The sequence below is a fragment of the Thamnophis sirtalis genome, unplaced genomic scaffold (genome assembly GCF_051295495.1).
Source record: "Thamnophis sirtalis isolate CommonGarterSnake01/CBP01778 unplaced genomic scaffold, rThaSir2_p1.2 scaffold_5, whole genome shotgun sequence".
NCBI lineage: Eukaryota > Metazoa > Chordata > Lepidosauria > Squamata > Natricidae > Thamnophis > Thamnophis sirtalis.
In genome coordinates this window covers 127,045,758-127,059,808 of record NW_028261385.1, presented here as the reverse complement: position 1 = coordinate 127,059,808, position 14,051 = coordinate 127,045,758, and the positions used below count along the sequence as shown (strand labels likewise).

Below are 14,051 nucleotides of genomic sequence, written 5' to 3'. Positions count from 1 at the left end.
CACTGAAGGTTCACATATCATAATTTTGATATGTCCCCAGTGTTTGATACATCATTATAAGAGCCCACCAACAGCCCAGTGAATTGACGAACTATAACTGTGACTTGCACAGATTTTAAAGACACAAATATGTATATGTGTGTGATAAACAATGCAGACTTGCATTGGCAATGAGCATTCTGTCATCATCAATAATAAAAAGAGGATCCATCCTCAATCCCAAATCAAAAGTGCTGTCAGAAATTAGGTTTGTTTGGTGATTGACTAGTGACACCTTGTTTGAAGATGTCCATGGCCTTCAAAGGTCCCCCAAAAGTTTGGACTATTTATCTCTTAAATGATGCTACCCCAATGAACACTATTGACCCTGTGATTAAGGCAAATCCAACCCTCAGGAAGGCAATTAAGCCTTGTTTGCTCTAGGAAGCCTTCAGGGACCAATATGGAGTTATAAATCAGAGGGATTTGCCTGTATAAAAATAGATAAGAAAAATTGCCTTTACTAATGCACAAGGTCTTATATGTGGAATTTGCAACAAGAACCAGTGGCTTCCCTCAGAATTATTTGACACCACCGAATATTAGCAGTGCACTTCAGGTGTAAAGTCTACAGCTTCACAATTCAAAGAAACCATAGGTGAATAGAACATGATAGATAGTGTGTCAACAGGAAACAAACAGCATAAGTATGCTGAAAGAAAAATGCCGCAGTAACCAAGATTGGACTCCGTAATCGAGTCCAATCTTGGTTGCTGCAGCATTTTTCTTTCTTATTCTTAAAATATTTTTATACTTCAGTTCGGCTGGTTCACATGCACATCAGAGGTGATATTCAGCTAGCTCTGACAGGTTCTATAGAACTGGTAGCGGAAATGTTGTGAGTAAAGAGGGAATGGGGATTTTGCAGTATCCTTCCCCTGCCGCACCCACAAAGCCACGTCTACAGAACCAGTAGTAAAAAAAATTGAATCCCACCACTAATGCACATGACTACAAATGATTGTGCCCCTAGTATTCTTTCTTTAAAAATAACACTTTCTTTCTGCAAATGTGTCTGACTTCCAGCATAGTGATGTGCCACACAAAGAAGTAATGCGTGGCCATCTAAGGGAGCTTCCAAGTTGAGAGTTAAAAAATAATAAAAAATCTTGTTGCCACGGCATATTTTGACGGGGGAAAAAATCACGAAACTTTCAAACTTCCCCAGACTCTTCCTCAGGGTTTGAGATTTATTCAAAAATAAAACACCTGTCACAAGTCAGGCACACATCAGATTGTTTGGTACGAAGAGCAAATACTTCCATCTATGTAAGACACATTGATGCTCTTATTAACATAGATAGCACCAAAACAGAAGAAGTGCCAGAATTGGCTGCACAAATGACTTTCTCAGGTGTCTATTGCCTTTAAAAGGGCTCTTCACTTTTAACAGAAAGACATGCTCCGATTAGTGTTTTTTCCCCTTCTCCTTCAGTCAAAGCAGCATGTGGTAAGCAAGCTACTGACATCCTGGTAATTCAAAAGCAAGAGTTCTGCATTCCCACTGTGGTCTGAATGACAACCTAATGCTGTTATTAAAGAAAGTGCTTATCCTCAACTTTCCTACTCCTAATGCTTCTTGACAACTTCCATTTCTGTCAAGATGATGCTGGCACTTCAAATAACCTTGAATCTCCAAAGCAGTGCTCAGTGCTGAAAAAGGTTTGGACAGCTGCACATTTCATATTTTCCCACCACGTTCGAATATAAACTGGGTTTTGTGCACAATTATATACCTGTGAAAATATGGGATATACATGGAAATAGCAGTGTTATTATAAATTCAAAAGGATGGGAGAGTTTGGAAGACACGTCATTTATTTGCTTCTATCCTTGGGTGATCAAGGAACTTAATGAACTGGCTGAACCTTGCTTATTAACTTTGAGGAATACTGAAGAATGATAAAGGCTGGGCTACTAGAGGAGCATAAATGTTGTTCCTATCTTCTAAAAGGGGAGAATGTAAGAAACTGCCATCAGTCTGATAGGCAGCAAAAACTATTATCAAGCAGATCATAAGGCAATTGATCTGTAAGCACCTTGAAAACAATATACAGTAGTCCTCGACTTGCAAGAGTTAGTTTAGTGACCAAAGTGCACTGCAATGAAAAAAGTGACTTATGATCATTTATCACAGTTATGACCTTTGCAGCAGCTCCATGATCATGGGATTAGCATTCGGATGCTTGGCAACTGCTTCATATTTATGACGATTGCATTGTCCAAAGGTCATGTGATCCCGTTTTGCGACCTTCTGACAAGCAAAGTCAATGGGAAAGCTGATTCACTTAACAATCAGGTTATTAACTTATCAACTGCAGTGATTCACTTAACAACCAAGGCAAGAAAGCTCGTACAATGGGACAAAACCCACTTAACAAATATCTCCCGTAACAACAGAAATGTTGGGCTCAATTGTGATCATAAGTCGAGGACTATCTGTAGCGATTAATAGAGATCAGTGGGGATTTGTCAAGAATAAGTCTTACCAGACAAGCCTTGGATACTTTTTTTTTTTTTAAAGTAATTTTCTTTAGAAAATTGTGGAAATGCTTGAGAAAATGCACCTTGATTTCAACATCGCATTTAAAAGACCATCAGTTAGTAAGAGGCAGGGTCTCATTGGCCAGCACGAACAGCTAGGGTCCTAACAGCGGAGGCGAAATGGTAGAGGTTAATGTCTGGGGGCAGAAACCTGGGGGCAAAAAAGGGGCAGCCAAGGGTACAAGGAGAACAGTCCCCTTTCTTTAGTAAGTGTCATCCTTGTGTTGCTATTCATTGGTAAGCATACAACTACATTGATCCCAATGGTTAATCTGAACAGGATTGGACTCCCCCTGAAAGATATGACTTTCATAACTTGGGAATCCTTGAAGACTCATAGGCTCCTGCTTAAGCAGAAGAAGGAAGGCACAAAACTTCATTCAGGTTGTTGTGTGAGTTATAACCCTACCTGTACTAAATTATTCTGGCAAAAATAACTTACGCTGTGATTGTCACTTCCCTAGACTACTGTGGCACACTCTACATCAGACTGACTTCAGAAACCATATGGGCAGATTATTGCTAATACAACTTTGCCAAATTACAATGACATTGCATCATCATAATCATCATCATCTTTATTATTATCGCAACAACAGAATTGTATCACAGCGGCCAGTTGTTTCGCCGGATTTGGCATTGATTACTAGTCGGGCCCCACCCAGGTGCCTAGGATGTCGTAACGTATTTTCGTAATATGCGTGCAGATCCAAGCAGTGCGGCTTTTTGCATTTGACTGATGGTGATTTTGTCAATTTTTAACTGTTTTAAATGTAATTCCAGTGCTTTTGGAATAGCACCCATTGTGCCAATTACCACTGGAATTACGACTGCTGGTTTGTGCCATAGTCATTGAATTTCAATTTTTAAGTCCAGGTATTTTGCGATTTTTTCATGTTCCTTCTCGGCGACCCTGCTATCACCTGGTATTGCAATGTCTATGATTGTGACCTTATTTTTCTCAACCAGTGTGATGTCTGGTGTATTATGCGCGAGTATTTTGTCGGTTTGTATACGGAAATCCCACAAGATCTTGACCATCTGATTTTCGGTGACTTTTTCAGGCTGATGTTCCCACCAGTTTGTTGCTGTTTTAATATTATAATTTTTGCACAAATTCCAATGGATCATTTGTGCTACTGAATTGTGCCGCAATTTATAATCAGTCTGTGCGATTTTTTTACAGCAGCTGAGTATGTGATCAACAGTTTCATCAGCTTCTTTGCAAAGTCTGCATTTGGCATCATCAGAGGATTTTTTGATTTTGGCCTTAATGGCATTTGTGCGGATTATTATTATTATTATTATTACACAATTGTATCACAGCGGCCAGTTGTTTCGCCGGATTTGGCATTGGTTACTAGTCGGGCCCCACCCAGGGGCCTAGGACATCGTAACGCATTTTCGTAATATGCGTGCAGATCCAAGCAGTGCGGCTTTTTGCATTTGACTGATGGTGATTTTGTCAATTTTTAACTGTTTTAAATGTAATTCCAGTGCTTTTGGAATAGCACCCAGTGTGCCAATTACCACTGGAATTACCACTGCTGGTTTGTGCCATAGTCGTTGAATTTCGATTTTTAAGTCCTGGTATCTTGCGATTTTTTCATGTTCCTTCTCAGCGACCCTGCTATCACCTGGTATTGCGATGTCTATGATTGTGACCTTATTTTTCTCAACCAGTGTGATGTCTGGTGTATTATGTGCCAGTATTTTGTCGGTTTGTATACGGAAATCCCACAAGATCTTGACCATCTGATTTTCGGTGACTTTTTCAGGCTGATGTTCCCACCAGTTTTTTGCTGTTTTGATATTATAATTTTTGCACAAATTCCAATGGATCATTTGTGCTACTGAATTGTGCCGCAATTTATAATCAGTCTGCGCGATTTTTTTACAGCAGCTGAGTATGTGATCAACAGTTTCATCAGCTTCTTTGCAAAGTCTGCATTTGGCATCATCAGAGGATTTTTCTATTTTGGCCTTAATGGCATTTGTGCGGATAGCTTGTTCTTGCGCAGCCAGGATTAGTGACTCTGTTTCTTTCTTTAATGTACCTGTTTTTAACCATAACCAAGTTTGTTCACTGTCCACTTTATCTTTTATTTTTTCCAGAAATTGGCCATGCAGTGCTTTGTTCTGCCAACTCTCCATTCTTGATTTTATCACATCTTTTCTGTATTCTTGTTTCGTCTGTTGGGCCTTCAGTAGATTTTTGTTCTTTACTTCGATTAATAGATGTTCTTGATTTTCTTTTAAATAATCAGCCAGTCCATGTTTTTCTTCTTCAACTGTTTGCTTCACTTGTAATAATCCTCTGCCACCTGATTTTCGGGGCAGATATAGTCTATCAGTATCACCACGTGGATGTAAACTGTAGTGCATTGTCATTAGTTTCCTGGTTTTTCGGTCCAAAAGGTCCAAATCAGCTTGTGTCCAGTTAACTATACCAGCTGTGTATCTTATAACTGGTATTGCCCAGGTATTTATGGCCTTGATTGTATTTCCACCATTCAATTTAGATTTTAAAATTTTCCTAACTCTGTTGGTGTACTCTCGCCTGACAATAGTTTTTACTTCTCCATGCTTGATGTTATCCAACTGCAGAATGCCTAAGTATTTGTAGGCTTCATTTTCTTTGCATTTAATTAATTGGCCATTGGGCATTTCAATTCCCTCACATGCAGTGATTTTGCCCCTTTTTATGGATACAGTGGCGCATTTTTCCATGCCAAACTGCATTGAAATATCGGTGCTGAATACTCGGACTGTGTTTGTCAATGCTTGGATTTCTATTTCTGACTTTCCATAGAGTTTCAAATCATCCATATATAGTAGATGTGAAATTTTTTCAGCTTCTTTGGCTGTTTGGTAGCCTAATTTCATTTTTTTTAAGATTACTGATAGTGGGATCATTGCGATGATGAAGAGAAGAGGTGAAAGTGAATCACCCTGGAAAATTCCTCGCTTGATATTAACCATTCCGTAGATCTCATTCCCTACTGCCAACTCAGTTCTCCATTGTTTCATCGCCTTTTCAGTAAAGGATGTAATATTTTTGCTAATGCCAGTTGTTTCTAAGCATTTTATGATCCAACTATGTGGCAGTGAGTCAAATGCCTTTTTGTAATCAATCCAGGCCATATTCAAGTTTGTTTTTCTGTTCTTACAATTTTCTAATATCATTTTATCAATTAGAAGCTGATCTTTTGTGCCCCTGCTCCTTCTTTTGTTGCCTTTTTGCTCTACTGGCAAGATGTTGTTTGTTTCCAAATAATCCATCATGTTATCTGCAATAATGCCTGTGAGTAATTTGAAGGTTGTTGGCAAGCATGTTATTGGTCTGTAGTTTTCAGGTGTTGTTCCTTTAGTTGGATCTTTCTGAATCAAGTATGTTTTTCCAGTTGTCAACCATTCATCAATTTGGCCCTTTTGTAAAATTTCATTCAGTTGCCTGGCCAATATTGCATGTAAACTGGTCAGATATTTGAGCCAGAAACCATGTAATTGGTCCTTTCCAGGTGATGTCCAATTCTTTACCTTTTTAACTCGATTTTTGACCATCTCAGTTGTTATTTCTAATACTTGCATTTGTTTGTTGCCAATGCTTTTCTCAAAGTCATGTATCCACTTTGCTTCCTTGTTGTAGTCCTTTGCATTTTCCCACAATTCTTTCCAGAATTCAACTGTGGCCTGTTTTTCTGGTTTTTCACTTTTGGTGTCACCATTTACATTAAGACTTTGATAAAAACGCCGTTGGTCTGATCGAAATTGCTGATTTTGTTTATATTGGATGATTCGTGCCTCATATCTTTCAATTTTTCTAGCTGTTGCTGTTATCTGCTGTTTTACAATCTCTACAGCTTCATTGATGTTTCTTGTATCCAATCTATATCTCCTGATTAGCCGATCTATGATTTTGTTGTTTTTAAGCCGTTGCTCATGCATGTTCTTTAAGTTACTAGCATCTGCCCTTAATTTTTTGATTTTTTGTTCTAAACGGATTTTCCACTTTGGCTTTGATGCTTTTTCTGTTGTGTGACTAGGTACTTTAATTTTAATGCCTAGTTCATTAGTGACTATTACAGCTGCGCTGTACATTAACTGGTTTGTTTCCAAGATGGATCCCGGTTCAATTGTTGAAAACACTGCATTAACCATTTTCATGATAGGGGCCAAAATTTTCTTAGGCACAGTTTTTAGTGATGGTAAACGTTGCCTTTCCTCATTAAGCAGAAAATGCTCCATGATCTTATCCTTCAATTCTTTTTGTTTTTGAGTTAGTTCATCAGTTGGTTCAGTGATAACTGGTTCTAGTGGTGGTGATGTTATTTCCTCCCCGAGAGCTTCTTCTGGGAGTTCTACTATAGTGTCTTTAGTTGTGTCTTGAATATCAGTTGTTTCCACTTGTGATATTGTTTTTGGGGTTTTGCAATTTGCCTGAATTTCCTCATGTTCAACTTCACTAAACACTTTATTCCGTATAATAAATCGCCTTTGATCTGCTAGTCGTTGTTCACTAACATTTGAATCTGGATATTGTTGTTTCCATAATTCATACATTCGCTTTAAATATCCTCTTTTTTCTGGCTCTGAGTTGTAGTAACAGGCCATTATGGCACGGTTTTCATCTGCACTATATTTTTGTCGTTTTGTTGGCTGGTCCACTTGTAGCCCACTTGTCGACGGATGTCCAGGGACCCCAACATCCGCCGCGGCCCTTGTTAACCCGCGCGACGACCGATGCGGTATGGAATTCTTATTCGTTTTTTTCACCATATTGTATGGGTTGGCGGGGGTTTTTTTACGGGACCAGATGCCAACCTGATCCCAACCTTCCTCCTTTCTCATCCGGGCTTGGGACCGGCAACGGCGGAGTTGTTGTTGTTGTTGTTGTTGTTGTTGTTGTTGTTGTTGTTATTATTATTATTATTATTATTATTATTATTATTATTATTATATGGGTTCTGGTAATATTCCATGTCCAGTTGAAAGATCTGCCCATTTCCTTTGAAGCCTTACATGGTATGGTTCCAGGCATTGCCTTGTCAAAACTAAATCTGCCTGTGTCTATGGAGATTCTCAGTCATCAATTTCATGGTTGTCCCAAAGGTGTTTTTTTCTAAATATCAACTAGACTTTCTTTTATTTTTAGCAGTCCCAATGAGGTTCCACACTCATTTGTACTCTGATTCAGGTGATCTGAGGACACAGATTAACCCCCAGGTGGTTTCAACAACTCTTTGAGTGTTAATGACTGCTGACTGAAAAGAGTATGCATCTCCCCCCCCCCCACTACGTAAATAAAACTGAAGAAGTTATTGGATGAGAAGTGAAACAGGTTCAAGAAAATCAAGGAAGTCCTGTTGTTGTTTGGAGAAAAGCACCGCTGGGATAAATCTGCCCATCCAGCCCAAACATCTAGTGAAGGCTTCCTCATGAACTACAACAGAACTTCTCAATCACCCTGCTATGAAACACTTTCCCCCTGAAGATATACTTGGCTCCATTATTACATCTCCAGCATTAATAGGACAAAAACTGGTCTTTTAAAAACATTTGTGGAAGAGTCTAGTAGACCTGAAAAAATGAATTTTCTTAGCTTGATCTGTTTTTTAAATGATAACTTTAAATCCTCTTCAAGCATTCTTTTGGCCTGAATAATTCAGGGCACTTTCATGTGTCTTAATCTTAGATATTGCATACTCAAAGGGTGAGGCTTTGAATGTACTGCTGCAGCCAACATCTTGACTTTTTTGAGCCCTTAACCCTAACCTTAACCCTTGCAAAGGCTGAATGTGTTGAAGCAGAGAATGACTATTTGTTGGGAATGTGTCCTTTTGGATTCCAGTCCCTGATCTAAGGGTTGGATTCAGTGGCATAAATAACTCCTTCCATATCTATACTTTAGTGTCAAGTTGCAATTGTCGCAGTGAACTTTGATCAAAATCTGTAGATGACAGTCCAAAGAGAAAAGACAACTCCTGATGTTTCTTAGCCCAGCCTTTATATGTTGCAGTATTTGGAGAAGAGATTCTGTAGTTCTCAGAATATACCAGCATTTGGTGGTGGAAGAGGATGTCTATTATTAGACCGTTGGATGATCTGTACTATTCAACAATGTCTTTTGGTCTCACTTGGTTACATTCTAAGGTAACCTGAGATGAGAACAATGCAATCACTTGTGATGAAACAACAGCTTCCTGTCTTAGCAGCTGTTGACTGTATCCTCCTAATAGCATTTCCTCACAGGATACTAACAGATTCCCGCAATCCATTTATGAATAAAGTCACGGAAGTCGTAGAATTGATTATAAACATGCAGTCTCTGAACACTGTAGCCCTAAACTCACACCATGGTCTAAAATTAACCTTGCAACCACAAATGAACATATCTAAGCATTCAGCCATGGTAATAGCATCATGTATTAGGACTATGCATACTTCAGAAATGCTTCCGAAGAACATATCTCGACCAATGCAGATGTGAGCACAGCATCTCTCAGCTAGTTATTAAAACAGCCCTACATTTTTCAGTCTTTCATATAAGCCTGAGAAAAAAATTGCTGCTGCTAAAATTGGCTGCATTGGGTCTCTCTGGAATCCTTTAGAGGCAGTAAAACTAGTCAAGGGTGAAGAATAAGGACATAACAAAATGCTATGTAACTGCTAGTGGGAAAAAAAATCTCTATAAACATTGTATGTATGTTTGTGTGTTTGAATCATTGCTGCCTCCTAATGATTGCCTGGACAAGTCCCTCCATTTTCCTAGTAAGATTTCAGAAGTTGTTTGCTATTGCCTGCTTCCTAGGCCACAGAAAGAGAGAGAAAGAGAGAGTTGGATTTGTGCCTAACATAGCATTAGAACTCTCCCAATTTCTAGTCTAATTCTTTAACTTCTATACAAAGCTAGCTCTTACAAATATAGATGGTGGCTTAAATTTAAAATTAATACGTGTGTTCACATTATTAAAAATGCCATGCCGTGCTCGCTTCGGCAGCACATATACTAAAATTGGAACGATACAGAGAAGATTAGCATGGCCCCTGCGCAAGGATGACACGCAAATTCGTGAAGCGTTCCATATTTTTAAGCAATTAAAGTTAGGGAAAGCACCAGGCACAGATGGCTTGACAGCGGTTTACTATAAAAACTTACAGTTAGAAATGGTAGAACCTCTTAGAGAATTATTTAATATGATTCAAACGGAAGGTAAAGTCCCTCCATCTTGGAAGACAGCGTTTATATCTTTGATACCCAAAGAAGAACAAGATACTACTCAACCCAAAAATTATAGACCTATTTCATTACTGAATGTAGATTATAAAATTTTTACTAAAATATTAGCAAATAGGTTAATGTTGGTCACTCAACAATTGATACATACGGACCAAACAGGTTTTATACAAGGGAGACAGATGAAAAGTAATGTTAGATTAATTATTAATGCATTAGAATATTTGGGAAAGAACAACCAGATCCCTGCTGCGTTTATATTTTTGGATGCTGAGAAGGCCTTTGATCGAGTTAACTGGCAATTTCTGTTGAAGATACTGCAAAAAATGCAGATAGGAGATAATTTTCTACAGTCAATTAAAGCAATATACCAACAGCAAACAGCACAAATTATAGTCAATGGAAGTCTAACAGACTCTTTTCAAATTGGAAAAGGTACAAGACAGGGCTGTCCTTTGTCCCCATTATTGTTTATTATAACTTTGGAAGTATTGTTGAATAAAATACGGGGCTTGGATGGTTTAAAAGGGATCAAGATTAGGCAGCAAGAATATAGAGTCCGCGCTTTTGCGGATGATTTGGTCATAATATTGGAACAACCGCAGGAATCTAGTATGGTTTTAATGAATATGATTAATCAATATGGTCAAGTGTCGGGCTTTAAAATAAACTTAGGAAAAACCAAAATATTAGCTATAAATATGAATATTAAACAAAAGGAAGAATTAGGAGTGATGCTAGGATGTGAGGTAGTTAAAAAAGTTAAATATCTTGGAGTTAACATTTTAACTTCAAATGGGAAATTATATAAGCATAATTATGAACCACTTTGGCATAGCATACAGACAGAGATGAAAAAATGGGAGAAACTGCACTTATCTTTGCTGGGTAGGATAGCGGCAGTGAAAATGAACATTTTACCAAAATTTTTATTTCTCTTCCAAATGTTACCTATACTTAAAAAAGATGCGAACCTTTTAGAATGGCAGAAGGGTATCAACAAATTTGTGTGGGCAGGAAAGAAGCCGAGGGTAAAGATGAAAATAATGCAAGATGTACGTGAGAGAGGAGGATTGAAACTACCTAATTTAAAAATATATTATGATGCAGTGGTATTATCTGTAATTAGTGACTGGATTCACTTAACCAATGATAGAATATTGAACATTGAGGGACACGATCTGGTATTTGGTTGGCATGCTTACCTGTTATTCAACAAAAAATTGGATAAGAACTTTAAAAGTCATATTTTAAGAAATGCTTTATTGCGGGTCTGGAAGAAATATCAATATAAATTAAATGACAAGATACCCATGTGGGCAATTCCTAGACACGCAATTGAAAATATGAATACAGCACAAAAACAGGACAGAATTACCTACAGACAGCTTCTTACCTCGGAAAGGGGGGTATTACAATTAAAATCTTTAGAGGTATTAAAAGAGGAGAAGGTAGTTCAAACATGGTTCCAGTATGGGCAATTACAGGCTAGGTGGAAAATAGATCAAAAAATTGGTTTTATTCAAGTTGAGGATAACTTGTTTAAACAAATAAGAGATCAAAGCTTAATGCATATAAAGAGGATATATAATGTATTAATACAGATGGATTCGGAAACAGAATTAGTTAAAGATTGTATGATAAAATGGGCTCAAAATATTGAGGAACCAATAATGTTGGATACATGGGAAAGAATCTGGGTAAGAAATGTGAAATTTACACAAGCTCAAAATCTGAGAGAAAATTTTTACAAGATGTTCTATAGATGGCATTTAGATCCTAAAAAGTTGGCTTCTATGTATCCGAATGTACAGCCTAAATGTTGGAGATGTGGTTCTCTCGATGCTACATATTATCATATATGGTGGACCTGCCAAAAGGTTAAAGCATTTTGGATAAAAATATGGTGGGTCATGCAAAATGTTTTTAAAAGAAGGATAAAGTTTAGTCCTCAGCTATTTTTACTAGGTATATGTACTGACTTTACAGTGGTAGAGACCAACTTGACTCTTCACCTGATAACTGCAGCAAGACTGTTGGTGGCGCAATATTGGAAGAAGGAAGACTTGCCTACAATTCAAGAATGGACATTGAAAGTAACAAACTTAGCTGAAATGGCTAAAATATCGGCATATCTCAAAGATCATTCAAATGAGAGATATAAACGAGACTGGAAAAAATGGATTGACTATATACAAAATAAATACGGGACTAAGAAATTCCAGTTAGCCTATGCTTAAGATCAGGAATGATTTAAATTGTTTAAAGTTAGTTCAGTAAGAAGAAGCTAAGGTCAATCTAGAATGTCATTAATTTCTTTATTTCTTTTTTCTCAATAGATTTTAGACTGTGTTAGTTAAAATTCTATACCGTGTACGGGTTCTGGGAAGTCGGGGGGGGGGAAGGAGGAGGGGGGTGGGGGGGTGGAGGGAGGGAGGGGTACACACACACAAAAAAAAAATTGTACTTCAATGTTTTAATGATTGACAAATGATGACATATTTGTGTTTTTTTTAAAGAAAAAATAAAAAATAAAAAAGTTCTGTTAAAAAAAAAAAAATGCCATGCCCTCAGAATGCAGCAAACAATATTAGAGTGTTGTTTGTTGAATACTTCTGAATCTTCTTTGATCAGGGGTTTTCAAACTTTTTCATGCTTTGACACTTGTTAGTCTTTAAAAAAAAGAAAATCCCAGATCCAACAGCCGAACCTTTGTAATAGACAATTGGCTACATTCAAATTAAGGTTGGTTGCTTTGTTGTGGCTTCTGGTCTCTAAAAGACCCTTATCAAATTTTCACAGAACCCTAAGATTCTGTGGAACCCAATTCGAAAAACTGTTCTAGAACATTTTCTAGAGTTCTGGGTTGGTTTCCCCATCCCCACCTCGCAACTGAGTTGATGGAATGTGAGGAAGATTTGTCGAAGGGGGAGTGAGGGAAGAGATGCTTTGTAGGAAGGGTACAGATAAAAGGGGAAAGAGCCTGCACCTGAGTAAAGGGCAGAGAAAGAAACTTAGAAAGGATCTGTCAGTGATTACAAGTCAATAAAAAGAAACAGTGAGACATTTGTAGGGGTGGGCTTCAAAAATTTCAGCAATGGGTTCTCTGCCAGGTTGCTGGGTGGGTGTGGCCATGGTGGGTGTGGCCTAGTCAGCCTCCTGCACCATGGTGGGCCGTTTTCACCTTCCCCAGGCTCCAGAGACTTTCCCTGAGCCTATGGGATGGCAAAAACTGCCTCCCCTGGGCTCTGGAGGTGGATAAAATGAGGACCCAGATTGTTGGGGGCAATGGGCTGACTCTGTAAACCACTTAGAGAGGGCTGTTAAGCACTGTGAAGTGGTATATAAATCTAAGTGCTATTGCTATTGCTATTTGTAAGAGCTAGCTTTGTATAGTAGTTAAAGGATCATGCTAGAAACTGGGAGAGTTCTAGTGCTATGCTAGACACACAGCCAACTCTCTCTTTCTCTCTGTGTGTGGCCTAGGTAGCAGGCAATAGCAAACCACTTACCTCGCATTCAAAATGGGCTGCATGGAGACTCCTGGGTGGGGCGGGGTGGGGCAGGGCGGGCACAGGGCAGGGTGATCCAGGGGTGGGATTTGGAAGTTCTCCGAACCGACCATAACATTAGCTACGGGTTCTCCCGAACCCAGGCAAACCTGTAGCAGCCCATCATTGGACATTTGTACATTCAGATTTGCAAGATTGTATTAATGTAGTCTTATAATAAAATAGAATTAGTTCATTCTTTTGTGTTTCCTGTCTGGTTACTTAGGAGACTGACAACTTTGCACACCACTTATTTCTTCTGTCTTGCAATCTCTCCCATTTCCCAAATTAGTGTTAGGATTATCAACTGAGGGTTGACAGTTACTTTTGATTAAATGTGTATATAAAGTTTTACAACTGGGACAGGCAAAAAGAAAAAAGAAATAAGAGCTTTTTTGCATCCTCTTCCTTTGAAAACAGTAGCATGCTATATGGCACTTCTGGCTGGAATTTAAGGTATCTTCTTTCTTTCCCTGTAGTTCTTTGTAAGAGGTTGTTTCTTTGCTGCTATTGCGTTAGAGAGAGATACATACAAATGAGAAATGTCTTTTATGCATTTTCTGATGCAAAGAAATAGGAACTCAGAATACAGAATAAAGGAGTTTGGAAGGGACCTTGGAGGTATTCTAGTTCAATTCCCTGCTCGAACAGGGGTGTACCAGAAGTGTCAAACTGGTGGC

General features: G+C 38.4%; 1 non-coding gene across 1 annotated transcript; it reads left to right on the top strand.

Moving 5' to 3' along the window:
* Positions 1 to 9,568: 9,568 nt before the first annotated feature.
* LOC148045637 (U6 spliceosomal RNA) lies at positions 9,569 to 9,675 on the top strand. Its single transcript, XR_015696843.1, has one exon. It is a non-coding gene; the product is annotated as a U6 spliceosomal RNA (small nuclear RNA).
* Positions 9,676 to 14,051: the final 4,376 nt, after the last annotated feature.